Below are 15,518 nucleotides of genomic sequence, written 5' to 3'. Positions count from 1 at the left end.
TGTGTGCTTGCTCCCCAGCTAGTCTACAGCTTTAAAAGATGTCAGGATTTTTAGGAGGTAGGAACAGTGTGGGAGGTGACTTAGTCATAACTGCTTTCTTGAAGAGAGTAATGCTTGCTTTTGCGGTTTTACAGGAGGCAAGATAAGCTATTTTAAAAGAACAAGCCTGGCTCCTTCATGGTTTCAGTGTCTTGTCCTCCCCTTTGAAGGCCATGTTAATGTCATGTTCTTAAGTCTTCAGAACCATGAGCTAAGTAGACCCCATTGCTTTACAAAATTCCAGTTTGAAGTATTGTGCTACAGAAACAAAATAACCAAGAATCTTAGATATATGATTTATTCCAACAAGTTTTATCATATAAAGGTGACACAAAGCCTGTCATACTAGAATACAAGTGTGTGTTCTTAATAACTGGTATATGATGTCAAAGTGTGTTAGTCTAAACCATGGTATAGAAATTCACAAGGAATGTAGAATAAAGTTGTAGTTTTCTATACTGATAAGTAACAGACCCCAAAAGAAAATATGGAGCTTATGGTCAGATATTTGGATTTGTGTATTTAATTTGTAGTACTTATAGGATTGAAGAAACTAGAACCAGACCATTGATCGGAGGAAAATGATTTTAAGGGGGAGGGAGGCTCTACTAGAACACAATTGTTATTAAGAGAAAGATGGGGAAAGGATGGAAGGGTAGGTTTTGGGTGAATACTAATGATCTTTCAAGAAAGATTTATGGAAACATAAGCATACACACATACACATGTTCATATAAGTTTAATTGGAGTTACTCTACATAGGGGATATGCTCTTCCTAGAAGCCATTGGCTGCCAAATAGAAAGCTTAGTACCAATTCTGGGATGGTCCCTTTCAGGCTTTTGTTGAGAGGTATCTTGGAGGACCCCCTTCTCTTCCCATGAAATAATATATAAGCTATTGTCATTCTTGGTTGCCCACCAGTACTTGATGCTAAGACCACTCTGTTGAAGGCACTACACACTGGCTACAGGACGTGGAGAAATCAACTTGTTACTGACCAAAAAGCTTCCTCTTTGCTGGCTCTTACCAGAATGTACTACGCAAGGCTTTGGGGGTGGAGTAGTTATCTATAATTTTACTCACCTGCTGAACCTTGTCAAATATAATAATGGCTGGTGTGTCAGGATATGCACAAAGATGCAACAATAGCTCATATGTTATGAATCTGCTTTCTGATTGGATTTCAGGCTTGATCCACCAGAGGAAACATGCCTGGTACTATAAACTACCTATTACTTTTGTTCTGGTAAATGGATATAGTATCAAAAGTACCTTTAATTTTTTTTTTTAAATCTCTATACACATTGATTAGTGCAGCTCTCAGGCCACATCCGAGCAGTGGACAGTGATTAACAAAAAACCTGTAACTAAACTACAGAGAATAAATATCTATTGAGTGTTTAGCCACAAATGGGTTCCCCATCCCCATGCTCAGCAACCATAATGGAAATGGAGGGGGAGAGTGTAAGAGCTGGAGGTTGGGGAATTAGCACAGTGAAACTGTCTTCTGGGCGTGACATGACTGCAGCACTCAACTTGCAGCAGCTATGTGTTCCTACACGTGATAAGCCTGTCAATATTCTAGCATAGAGGGGGGAAGCGTTCATGAATCTCCACACAACTGAGGACCTGTTGGCACTTGATGCTTCTGAGGGACAGTGAGTTAGTTTTGTTTAAACGTGAGGTTCCTGATAATTGTGCTTCCCAGTAGATGGCCACATACCCAGCAGTACATGGCTAGCATAAATTAGACTTAGTGGGTTAAAGATGGGGAACCCAAAATTTGGGGGGGGGGGGTTAAGGTAATAGTAACTTTAGGTCCTGCCATGACTTAGAGTGTTCTTGCAGTCTGTTCCCAATTGCTTTCTCAGGAGTGATCCTAGTATTGTTTCTCTTATGGCAAACTGAATGGCTCAAGCTTAATTCCATTACCTGTTCCCAAATTCACCCTTCTGCCCTTTTACCTCACCAGTGTGTTTGTTGGCAGTGGTGATGGCAGCTGATAAGCAAACTTGCTGGGAGCAAGTGAAAGGCTCATGGGCCAGAGATAAGCCAGCTAACATCGAGATAGTGAGGGAACAAAACCAAAATCAACATTGGGTCTCTATTTGCCAACCATATAGACTCAGATGCTTGGGATTGAGTGTTAGGTGTCAGAGCTGTTGGGGGGTGTTTTCACTTTTGTTAATTGGTTCGTTAATTGGTTCTTCACCATGTTTTGAGTCAGTGCGGTTTTAATATTGAACAATTTACCACAACTCACGTTCCTCATTAACCCTTTAGACCTAGGTGATTTAAATGAATACTCCTGTATTTGGCATCAGTCTTCTCCTGTCTTCATTCAGTAAATTAAACCTATTTGGCTTCCAGTACTTTCCCTCCATGAAAATATAGTACTTCTTATTCAAGTGACCCCTGACTATCACATTGATGAGTCCATCTTTAGGTCTCATTTGTTTTCTTACAGCATTCAGTACTGTTGGTCTCTGCTATGTTTCCTTTCACTGACTGGGCCTTTGGGAAGTAATTAATACACTGCTATCCTAACCTGAGGAAGAGATACCAAAGTCTGAAATGAGAGCATAGTGCAGTTACCCACACTTGGTCCTGTGGACTTCAGTTTCCAGAACTAAAAGCAAATGACTTGTTTAAGCTGTAAGTTTGTGGTATTTGTGTCAATCCAAGCTGATTAAGCTACCCCTCTTACTTCTTAAAACAGTTTTTGGCCTTTGAGACTAGACTCATAACTTGGCTGCCTTGCCCGCTTCATACCACTTTATCTGGAAAATCATGGTTGGGGTTCTCAAAGTGAGTTCCAGGCTTTCCTTCTCACTCTGCAAGGTCTCCTTTAAGGTCCTCATATATGTTCTGTTGTGTTGTAAGTGCTGTATTAGCTCAACTCAACTGACAGATTCACAGAAGAATTTCCTAACCCTCAACCCTAAGTCACTCCCTAAGAAATTCATTCTAGTGTTGAACGTCTTTAACACAGTTTATCACTGCTTCATGCTTGTATTTTTTTTTTTTTTTCTCGTCCACTGAATACAAGCAAGAGGAGACCAGAGATCCTTGCTGTTTTGTTCAACATTTTTCAGCAGTGAGCACGTAACTGGACATTGCTTATTGACAGAATAAATCTGGGATTTCTGCTTTGAGCAACAATGAAGTAACAGGAACCATATTTATCTTCTTGCTTCGAAAGAGCTTAAACCCAAAGTTAAACTACACAGGGCAGGTAGGATGACTGATTCCTACAAGAAACAAAGCCTACGACTGATTGAGACCTTGCCGATTTCCAATCTCCAGATTGTGAGAGGAACCCAGGAGGCACTGGAAATATTCGAGAATAAAGGAGACAGTTGAGAGCTGCTGAAAGTTTTGGCTAGCAGTAATGACCAAGCTAAGTTGTGCATACCCCAGACCTACAGTAGCATCTCCCGGGTCTTTAGACATGCCAGAGAGCAGGGCATGAATGTTTCCCAAGGCCATGAAAAGGAACAGGTGCAAAATTATGAGGTCACACACATCTGTATATAATTTATAGCCCCATCTATCAGACTTTGGGTCTCTTAAGATTGCTCCAATGGAGAACTGTGCAATCATGGTATTTGGAAGCCACCAAATACCTTGTCCACTGAAAGATGTTTAGCAGCATCCCTCCTCTACCTGTTACGTGCCCACAGAACCATCTAAATGTAACAATAAAAATTGTCTTCTGTGGATCAAATTCATCCTCTACCCCTTGAGAACCACTGTCACAGACTAAATATATTCCTTAGTAAAAGTCAAACTTGTAAAATATGGAAAACTCAGCACAAAATAACACAAAATTCACCATGTCTCACATTTTCTACACATGGATACAAACAGAAAAATATGATTCCTAACAAAAATTCATTTCATGGGGACTGATAAATAACACAGAAAATTAGCACAAAAGGATGCCAATGCAGGTATTGAAAATACACTGTAAGCTCAAGAAGTTGAGCATACAGAAATGGGTACACAGTCTGAACTGGAAGCGATGAGCATAATCTACGAATGTGGAACATTCTGGGTGATAGACTAGACTGTAAGAAATGTCAACGAAATACATGAATAGTACTATCTACAGTGGAACAAAAAGAAAATTGACTTAACCACTGAATGAGTATTTGTCCCGTGGTCAGAATATTTATGAGACATATTGCAGAAGCAAAGAGATGGATACTTACTGAATAAACTGATTGTTCATATTTAAACTCATTCAAGGTGTTCAAATACTAAGAGAAAGTAGGAAATAATGCTAAAATTCTTCACAGGCAAACTGCTAATATGGGCAAATGTAAAAATGCAGAAGATAAAAATTAACTGTAGCAGCATACTTAATTTCAGGAACAGCAAAGTTAAAAGCATCTTTCAAATACTAAAAGATAATCAACCAAATTTGAAATCCATATTCATGAAAAAATTATTTTGCAGCACTAGGGATCAAAGTCCAGGCTTTCTACATGCTCAGCAATATCCCTGGCCCATTACGTCACTAAGAATCCAAGTAGTTCAGGCTGTACTTGAACTCCTATAAACTTGAAAGTCATGATCCTTCTGCCTCAGACACTTAAAGAGTTGGAATGCAGGTGAGTACCTCCATGTCCAGCTCACAAGGTACACTCTAAAAAAGAAAGGAATACCACATAAAATGTAAAGGATGAATGAAAATAGTTCACAGCAGAACTGTACTACAAGAGACTCAAGAAAGATTTCAGAAGAATGAAACAATGTTAGGTAGAAATCCAGATTTGTAAAAAAAAGAATGAAGAGCCCCAGAAATGAAAAATGCATGAAGGAATTCTATTAAAACAACCCCCCCCCAAAAAAAACAAAACAAAAAAAACAACAACAACAAAAAAAAAACCCACATCCCACATACTACTACAGACTGAACATAGCTCGTGTCTCCCCAAGGGTTCATGTGCTTTCAAATGTAGTAGCACTGAGATGGTGGACTGTAGTGAGATAGTTCTGTGGCACTGACCACGCCCATTGGGGGTGGAGCCATGGGCGGAGTGACCTGTGGAAGGAGATAGGAGGAGAGCAAGGAAAGGCTCTCTTCTGGCTTGACTCGGACAGGAGAGGATTGGGTTGAATTTCCTGGTGTTTATCTGTCTAGGTTGTAATTTATTTCACCCTGAATAAACATCTATTCAGCCTATTTGTTTATCCTGATCCTTATTTAACCGCGTTAGTGGACCCTGCAGCTAAGCTGCCCCATGGGAGGACATTATTCTTAGAAGAGATTCAATCATGTCCTTTTCACATGGCTCACCTGTTGTAGGTGGCCATTTAATTTTCTGCTTCTCTGCATGCAAGGACCCCAGGTTTCGGGGTTCTTGACAAAGGCTGAATAGCTGAGGCTTCTTGATCTTTCAGTCCCCAAGGCAATGAGATAAACTTCTGTTCTTTATAGTGTCCATCTCAGCTATTTTGTTATAGCAACCGAAAATGGAACATTATATTGTATAAAGGAAAAATAGAAATAGTATTACTAGTTTGAAAATTTATACTTGTATAATTTGTACATTTATAGAAGTAAAATGTATGGCGACAACAGTACAAAAACTTGGGGAAGGAGGTGAAAATGTTTTGTTGTAAAACTTGCTATTCATGCTAAGACCCTAGTGGATGCATAGCCTGAGCTGGCCATTCTGTGATCAGATTGGTGATAACATCAGTTATCATCAGAGAGCCTTCATCCAGTGACTTATAGAGCATATTTAGAGACCCAAGCCCAAACATTAGGCCTAGCTTAGGGAGTTCTGCTGAGGAACAGATTGTAGGAGCCAGAGGCTCATCACAGGAAAACCCACAGAAACAGCTTGACTCATGGGAACTCAGAGCTTCTGAACCAATAAACAGGGAGCCTGCATGGGACCAACTGAGGCCCTCTGCATGTATGACAGTTGTGTAGCTTGGGTCTGCTTGTGCAACTCCTAACAAACAGGAACAGGGATGTCCCTGCTGCTTTGGCTCTTGGGAACCTGTTCCTCATGCTGAATTGGCTTGTCCAGCCTGAATACAGGAGGAGGTGCTTGGTCTTATGGCAGCTTGATATGCTTTGTTGATGCCTAGGAGAGGACTGCTCCTTTCCGAGAGAATACTGAGGAGTGGATTGAAAAGGGTGGAGGAAGCTGCAGTATGGATGTAATAAAAATTTTGTTATTCATGAAGTTGTATAATATTTGAAGGTAATAAATGAAATGATAATCTAGGGTAAATCTTAACAGCACCATCTTGAATTATATTTGTGATCCTGGTTATTGAGTCTAGGCTATCACCCACATGAGTAGGCACTCTAAGCTATATCCCCAGCCTTCCTTTAAGCTCTTCAAGGCTGAACTTTACTCATTCAGGCAAGAAGTCCTCGAACATGGGATCCTTTTGCCTCGGCCTCCCAAGTAGCTTGGATTAGAAACTTGTGTCAATAGGTCCAGTATAACCTTTAGAAAAAGTGAATGTAAATAGACTATTAAACTATATGGACCTAAGAGAAGAAAAAAATAATAGACTAAGAAAACAGCTGATTTAAACTAGACTATATCAATAATAATATGAAATATAAGAGGCTCCATAAAAGGCAGAAATTATCAAATTGGAAAAAAGACTAACTGCTTAAAAGAAACCTAAATATAAAGGCATAATTGGAGAAACAAAGTTACAGAAAAGATATGCCATAAAAATAGTGTAAAGGGTGTTGGACTAGGAAGATTGAGTTTCATATGGAGAAAGAGAGAAGAGAGAGAATAAAAAGAGGGGGCTATTATAGGTTTGAAGAGAAAATTGACTCTAGAGAAATGTTCAGAGACCTACAAGACTGACCCCAACTAACAATCTGAGCAACAGTGGAAAGGCTACCATAAATACCCTTCCCTGAAAATGAGATCAATGACTAACTTATCCACCATCATAGAGCCCCCATCTAGTAGCTGATGGAAACAGAAGCAAACACCCACAGCTAAACATTGAGCAGAACTGGAATCCAGATACAGAGAGGGACCAGGCTACAGAAACCCACAGAGACAGCTGGCCTGAACAAGGGGGAGCTAATGGACTCCCAGACTGATAACCGGGAAATCAGCATTGGTCTCAATTAGAAGGCCTTGGCAGTCTAAGGGACCTCGGACAGTGGAACCAGGATGTATCCCTGGTGCACAAAAGGACTTTGGGAACACATTCCCAATGGAGGGATACTCCCTTAACCTAGAGGCAGGAGGGAGGGCCTAGTCCGTACTCCAGATGACAGATTTTGATGACCCCTCCTGGAAGGCATCACCCTACCTGTGGAGTGTGGGGGGTGGGGTGGGAGGGTGGGAGAGGGAACTGGGATCAATATGTAAAATAAGAAAAATAAATTAAAAAATGGTGTAAAAGGAGTCAGAGCTCATCAGAATGAAATAGATTCTAGAGTACAGGGCACTTTAAAGATCATGAAGTTCATTTTGCATGCATCTAATACAGTACTTCAAAATACATCAAGTGAAACTGAATAAACAAAGACTCACAACCCAAGTTGCAGATTGATACTCCTCTAAGAAACAGACAAGACTGAAATTCAGCGTGAGTAAATTGACATCTGCAGGGTTATTTACCAACTTGGATCACTGGCATTCACAGGGTCCTCAACAGACATAGCTTCTACATTGTTTCCAAAAACAGGGATCATTTAAAAAGATGTAAATGGATTCTGGAGCCTGAAGGCCAAGGAGATGGCTCCCATGTGTAACTGATGACCTGAGTTTGATTTCCAAACATCCATATGTTGGAAGGAGAGAACTGACTTCCACAAGTTGTCCTCTGATCTCCATATGTACACTATAGGTGTACACATGACCACCCATCCACACATACAGGTAACAAAATGCAGTAAATGATTCTGGAGCATAAACTAAATCTGTCAATTAAGAAAGACTGGATTGATTTAATTATTCTTTAAAGTCACAACTTAAATTAGAAATCACTAACAGGGATCAATAAAAATCTCAATTGTTTGGAAACCAAACAGCAAAGTTCAAAATAATTCATGGGATAGACGGAATAAAAAACAAAAAGAAAGGTGCTGTCAGATAAGGAAGGATGGAGTGTAGAGGGACACACAAGTTGTAAAGAGGATATATAAAGCTAATCATTTTTCTTGTTTCAACTTTGTGTTAAGAGTTTTTTTTTTTTTTTTTTATTCCTTTATTGGGGCAGGTAATTGCAAAAGAAATGTAATTGGTAATGAGAGTGTAAAAGCACTAAGCCAAGTTTCATGGCTTCAGAATGGCCATTCTAACTGTGAAGTTCATTGAAATGTAGAGTTTGGGATTGAAAATGTTTGTTTGGCTACTTTAATCTGGCTGCATGATCTTTTTATTTGTGAACTCATTGCAATAAACACTTAAAATAGTTTCAGTTAATGAAAATACATCAGAGCAAAATTTGAATATACCTCAAGTATTTGGAGAGAAATTTACATTATGCTAACCTTAATAAAGAATTAATTTCCCCAGCTCTGGGCCCTCTAGGGCAGTGGTTCTCATAGTGAGGTCCCTGGATCAACAGCATAATCATCACTTGGGCCCATTCAACATCTACTGAATTCAACTTTATGGATGATGCCCAATAATCTCTTTGGACAAGTACTTCCGGTGATTGTAATACAAGCTAAAGACTACAACCCACTGTTCTAAGGTAGAACCATCTCATTTGGGTTCTCATAAAGCTCTATGCCTTCACTCTGGCCCTATACTAGCCATTCTTCACAATGTATTCAGAGATCATTTTAGGATATCATCGCATATCTACCTCACTCACATGCAATTTAAATCTGCTCTATGTGAAGTCACCAACACTGCTTCATGACTTACCAGGGATCATTTATCTATTCTTCAGACCTTACCATACTGCTATCATGTTTTCTCCCTCTTAACTTGAAACACACTGGCCATGTCTTTATCTTTGTAACCTAGCAATACTTGATGTATTCCCCAAACCCTTTCCTGGAAAATCATTCTGTTCCCACTGGTTTCCTGCTGCTTGGTCTGATTAGTTCCTATTCTGTCTTTGCAGTCAAGTAATGAACATCTGAATCAGACAGAATCTTTGTATAATAAACTCTCATAGCATCACACAGTAATTGAGAGTTTACTAGTGAGTTCTGAAAATAATTTGCTTGATGTCTATCTCCCTTAATAAATGTAAAAATGAAGGTAGAAACTGTATCTAGTTTTATTTCTCATTGTTTCCCATGTGTTTGGTAAACTGACTAGCACTAGCTGGGCTAAATAGACCAGCCTGGCCTCCTCAGCTTCCCATAGGCTGAGATTCTAGGGGTACCTAAATACACCCAGGAGTGACAAACATCTCTGAGTGAATGCGGTAATAGAATATAAAATCTAGTTTTGTATGCTCCTATAATAGAGAAACAAACTACCTTTCCAGTGTTGCCTAGAACAAAGGGGGAGGAACAAGCCAATGTTTGAAATTTAAAACGATATAAACAAGGAGAAAACATCATTCAGACATGTTTTTAACTTTTTTTTTTCTTTTGGTAAAGCATTAATAGCTAGATTCTTCAGGCTTAGTGTTGTATTAGATACTCAAGAGGTATAGTGAAGAGAACTGTTTATGGTCTAGGAAAAATGAGGCAAAGAAACCAGAAGTAGGAGAGCCTAAGAGTTCTGAGTTCTTTGTTTTTGCTGTCACCACTTAGATCAGAGTGGAAAAAGACAAGCTATTGAGCACCCTGCAAGGGAGTACCAGGCAAGGCAGGTCATACAAGAACCTGCCAAGAGTTTAGGTTTCTTTCTTTTGGAAATTTTCTTCCTTTTATTTGTGTGTTTGCCTGTGTGTCTATCACATGTATGCAGTGCCTGCAGGGACCAGAAGAGGGTGTTGGATCCCAGTGACTGGAATTAGAGCTGGTTGTGAGCTATCATACGTATGCTAGGAATTGTGCGCCTTATGAAGAGCAGTCAGTGTTTTTAACTATTGAGTCATGTCTCAAGTCCAAATTTGGAATTCTTTATTGAAGAAACAAACATGGAGTAGGTTTGATTGTCATGCTTTGAACCACAGCCACTTGACTGGCAGGATTTCAAGGTTAGCCTGTGCAAAACAGCATGCCTGTCTCATAAAAGGATTAAGTTAAAATAAAGGAGAAAAAAAAAAGAGAGAGAGAGAAATACAAAAGGCAGAGATTACTTGAGCTGATAAGTGAGGTAACAAGATCATATGAGGCATGTGTGTCAAGGGAATCAGCCTCTAACAAAGCAGCAGGCCATGGAAGAAGAGAATGACCTTTAAACTTACCTCAGCTAGAGAAAACAGGGCTACAATCTGAAATGAGAGAATACGGATTTGTGAGATGGAAAAATTTATTGCCCATGTCTCCCCCAGCACCATGCTGCCGGATAAGGATGGCCACTGCTCCAGTGACACACAACACCACAACTAAGGTAACAACTGTTGGAAGAGGTAAGGGTAGAACTCAGATTGAACAAGAGTGATTTTGATCTATTTTTAAAACTAGCAAGAATTTGTTTCCTAGCTATAACCTATCAAAAAAAAAAAAAAAAAAAAAAAAAAAAAAAAAAAAAGCCATGGTAAAGTCATCTGAAATAACATCCAATAAGCAAAACTAGTTACCAGAATGTGGTTTATCTTGTTTTTAATGGTATTTTCCAATGTATTCCTTTACTGTGGCATGTTACCAACGGCCTTATTATTTGGATTTTACTACTTCACACAGAACAGGGTTAAATATAACTTATCTTTACTGTCATATCCTTTTTGAAACTCTATTAGAAAACTCTATATAAAGAAGTTCTTCCAAGTATGGATACAAAAAGTGTGATGTACAAAGTTTAGGGAATGCAATTTACCATGCCTTAGAGGAAACAAGAGGCAAAACTGATACTCTGGTCACATTTGGTGCCAGAGCACCTTGTACACAACAGTTGTCACAGTGGCTGCTGTTCCTTGGAATCCACTTTTAGAAGCTTGCACAGAAAGCACAGCTCAGATTACTGAGCCATGAAGGAATGCTTCACCAAAATTAAAGTTAGAATAATCTACTCTGAACCCAAGAGTTTGTCCATTATGTGACAATTATGATATTGAGTAATATAAATTATAATGTCTAACACGGGGGAGGGCCTAGGCCCTGCCTCAAATGATGTGACAGACTTCGATGATCCCCCATGGGAGGCCTCACCTTTTCTATGGAGCAGAAGAGGGATGGGATGGGACTTGTTGGGGGGGGCATAGGAGAATGGGAGGGAGAGGAAACTAAGATTGATATATAAAATAAGATTGTTTTTAAATTGAATAAAAAAGGAAAAAACATAATGTCTAAGGCTATCCTGCAATGAGGTACCTTAACTCCACAAACTTTAAAGAGCATCATGCGCTCAATCATCAAAGTAAATGAATGTTTTGAGAATGTTGGAGAGGGTGGGTTCAAGTTTCAGTCCTGGTCTCAGGGAGCTGAAGGAACCTTCCTCTTAAAAGTCACCCATAAGTGATGAATTTTATGAAAAGCAGCATCCTGAATGCAAAATAAATAAAAAATTAAGTTTTCTCAGGGCAGAAGACAAAATAGGAGAAGCTGATATATTAAATATTTAAAAGTCATGTGACTGTCCTAATTCTTGAGTATTTAGAGAAAATTTAACATTTTAGGATGAGTTAAATGAGTCTACAGTACTTTAAAGTCCATAGTAGGTTTTTTAGTTACAATAAGCTCCTTACATATGTCCAAAGTGAGTGTATGTATAGCCGTTAGGAATGGGCATGTTTGCTCTGGATTTGAGAAACATGGGCACTCATTACAATTTGGTGGTAATCACAGTTCATTTAGGTCAATATTACCTAAAAATCTCAGCACCTGGCCTTTCACACACCCTGTTCTAGGGCTGGGGATGTAGCTCAGTGGCAGAGTGCCTCCCTATCATGTACTTGTCCCTGGGTTCAAGTTCTAGCATTTTACATACATATGTACTACATCTAACCAAATACTCATTTTTCTTCTCCAACTCCATGTTTTGTACTACTATTAGAATTATCCGTACCTCAGCTTGATCACACAGATCCTTAATCACAGAATGTTGTTCATAGCAGACTCATTCCATAAGCCTTCTGCTTTACAGACATGATGAACTAAACACACCTTGGCAGCTAAGAATGTACCACTATTCAAATTTATATACCTAGAGACAGCAATTTAAACCATATGTTTCCTAATTTTACCACACTATTCAGTATACCTCATTTGTGAATGTGTTATGTACAGGTTTGTGTGGTCTGTGTACACGTGTAATGTTTGTGTACATGCAAGTGAGAGTAGAGGTCAATAATATTGGGAGCCTCCCCCCCCCCTTTTTGGTTTTTCGAAAAAGTATTTCTCCTCTCCGTGGCTTTGGAGGCTGTCCTGGAACTAGCTCTTGTAGATCTGTGTGTCTTGAACTCATACATATCCACCTGCCTGTCTCCCGAGTGCTGGGATTAAAGGTGTGCACCACCACCACCCAGCGTGAGCTTTCCTTTAATAGGTCTTCACCTTTTTTTTTTTTTTTTTTTTTTTTTTTTTGAGACAGGTTTTCTGACCGAACTGGAACTCATAATTTGGCTAGTCCGAAGAGTCCAGCAAGTTCCAGTCATCCACCCTTCTCTGCCCCCTCAGTGCTGGAAGTACAGGTGTACTTCTGTACCAGGATTTTGTGTAGATTCTAGGGATCCAAATTCATGTCCTCATGCCCACGTAGTAGATACTTTACTAAGTCATCCCCTAGCCCCAGATTACCTTGAGTCTTAACATCTCAACATTCTGCCCATAGTTACTGACTTGTATCCCCCACCTATTGTTTGCCCATTTTGTTGTTAAGAGAAACAGGAACTTGTGGTCAAGAACAACTTTTAACAATCTCCCCCCCCCCCCCCCGATCCTATACTTACTACCCAATCCCAGGGCTTTCCTCTCTCATTTTCATATATTCAGCCTTTTTATTTCTCAATGGCTTTGACATTTAAACATTTTCAAAACCCCCACCTTTAATCTCAGCAAACGCTACCTTTCTACCTCCTGTCTACTCACAGCTTCTTGCTTTTCTTACTTTACTTTTTCTTTGATCACTTAGCACCCAGCACTGAAGCTGGCTTCTGTGTCTATTCTGTAGTGCTCCCTCCACCAACCCCTTTCTGTATTCACTGGAATATCTCCAAACTCATGATGACTTACTTAGGCACAACTTACACTCTTAAAACAACATTTTCCTTCAGTCTGTCTCCTCTCATCCCTTGACTACTTTTATCAGTGTCATTCTGTGTGCACCTATTTCCTGCACCCTAGAGTAATGCTGGGATTCTAGAATCCTGCAGTCTTACCCTGAGGAACCACCTTCTTCTACTCCAGTAACTTTTGCTTATTTGCCAGTCTGTCTCAGTTCAAGCCTCATCCCTGGACAGGACTCATATTCTCTACCATGTTTAATATATTGTTTTAAAAATTCTACTAACTACTCTAAACCTAAAACCAAAACTCTCAAAATGTTCTTAGATGCTCAATTATGATGTTTCCCTTCCTCTGTTTTACTAAGATGCTGATTTATTTCGCAGACTTGTGTAAAATTTAACTTCTACTTTTCTTGTTAGGGCTGAGAACTCCCCCCCCCCCCTATTAACTGGCGTTGACCTCACCATTTGAACAATGCCTTCCCCCAGTGATTCTGTCCTTTGCAGTTTTATACCTTCAGACTGATTACTGCTTTTTCGCTATTTTGTACCTTAGCTCTAAAATTACTCACTGTTCCAAATGAGCCAACTTTCTCAATTGCCTCAATTTTCTGCATGTAATTTGTCCTCCTTGAACTCCTCCCACCAACTGTTAGTTCCTAGTATTTAAGGTTCTTTCAAGTCTCACTACACAGGCAGCAATGTTGGATACATCTGAGTCCCATTTCCCGCCTTCATGTTCCTTCAGGTCACTTCCGGGTCATTGCTCAGCTTTTAATATGTATTTAGTTTTCTATGAGAAAAATCTTAACTTTTAAAGAGCAAACCCATGACATTAATCACTGTTTCCTGCTTACAACATAAAATAACTTTATTTATATAAACGTGTACGTCTTTGCTCACTTAGATGAAATGGAACTTCCTGGACTTTCCACACTGACTAAGAACATATTGTATCCATTCCTTAAATAGAAGAAATACAATAGGATAGAACTGCACTTGCATCCCCCTCCCCTCCCATGTCTACATTTAACACAGAGTATGGTAAATGCAGTGAAATCTTACGTATAAAATCACACCTTGACAGTTAATATACACAGGCAAGACATTCATGATAAAGACAAGTTTTTTTTTTTCACCCATAGAAACATTTCAAATTCATAATATACACTGCTCAAGAATTTTTCTACAAAAGCCCCGTGGTTAACAGTCTTTCAAGTCTTCAGTCACTAATTATTCTATGAGAAAGAAAAACATATACATAAATATAAAACTAATGATGAATTTTAGTGTTACTTCCAAAAGGCAAAAACAAGAATAATGAGAAAAAAAACAAAAACAAAAAAACCAAAAAACAACAACAAAAAACCTACAACACTGTAAGAAACATTTAAAAATCACATAAACACAACACATTATTGTTATAAATACAATTTTATAAAAATAATGATCTTATTGATTAAAAAAATGTTAAAAATAAAGAAGGAAAGTTATCAGTAAAGATGAATAAAACTTTAAGCAGAACAGGAAACATCACTAGCAAATTTTAAAATGAAAAACAACTCTTTATATGATGGTAATTTTTTTAAATACCAAGAAAGGATTTTAAAATTAATTTGCAAAAGTAATATTTAAATATTTTCCATTTTCCTATTTTAGGGTAATTTTATACTTGGCAGGGTAAAGAATAATATTTGAGTAAAATTGTGTTTGATTGTTAGGAAAATACAATGGGTAAGAAAATTCAACGATAAAATACAGTTCTGTTGTAAAATGAATTAATGCAAATTACTTTTGAAAATCTGTAATAGCATGAGATGAAGATGAAACAAGTAAAAAATGAAACTATATTTTATTCTTCGTGAAACTTGTATAAATATTTTAGGTAACTTATAAACTTAAAAATTCGCTATTAGGTATTTTCCATACATAGCATCTGTTATAATGTTATTTTTAGCCTTCTTGAAAACCACAAGCGACTTCTTCCTTTCTAGTTTCATTTACCTTTCATGTTGGAGACTCTACTTTGACCTCCTTTAAGCATTTAGTTATTTCATTTTAGATATTTGAAATTTAAATCATTATGTGTTACATAGTACTGAATTGTGCATGTTAAAATTATTTAGCTAATTGAATGGGGGGGGATTACACATAAAACCATTAGCCTATTTAAAACTTTTCAACTTCATTGCTTTGTTTAATGTTTTAATGAGACATGATACTATTGACTCT

Source organism: Phodopus roborovskii, unplaced genomic scaffold, assembly GCF_943737965.1.
Source record: "Phodopus roborovskii unplaced genomic scaffold, PHOROB, whole genome shotgun sequence".
NCBI classification, from domain to species: Eukaryota; Metazoa; Chordata; class Mammalia; order Rodentia; family Cricetidae; genus Phodopus; species Phodopus roborovskii.
The sequence above is the reverse complement of the archived record's forward strand: the minus strand, read 5'-3'. Positions refer to the sequence as shown.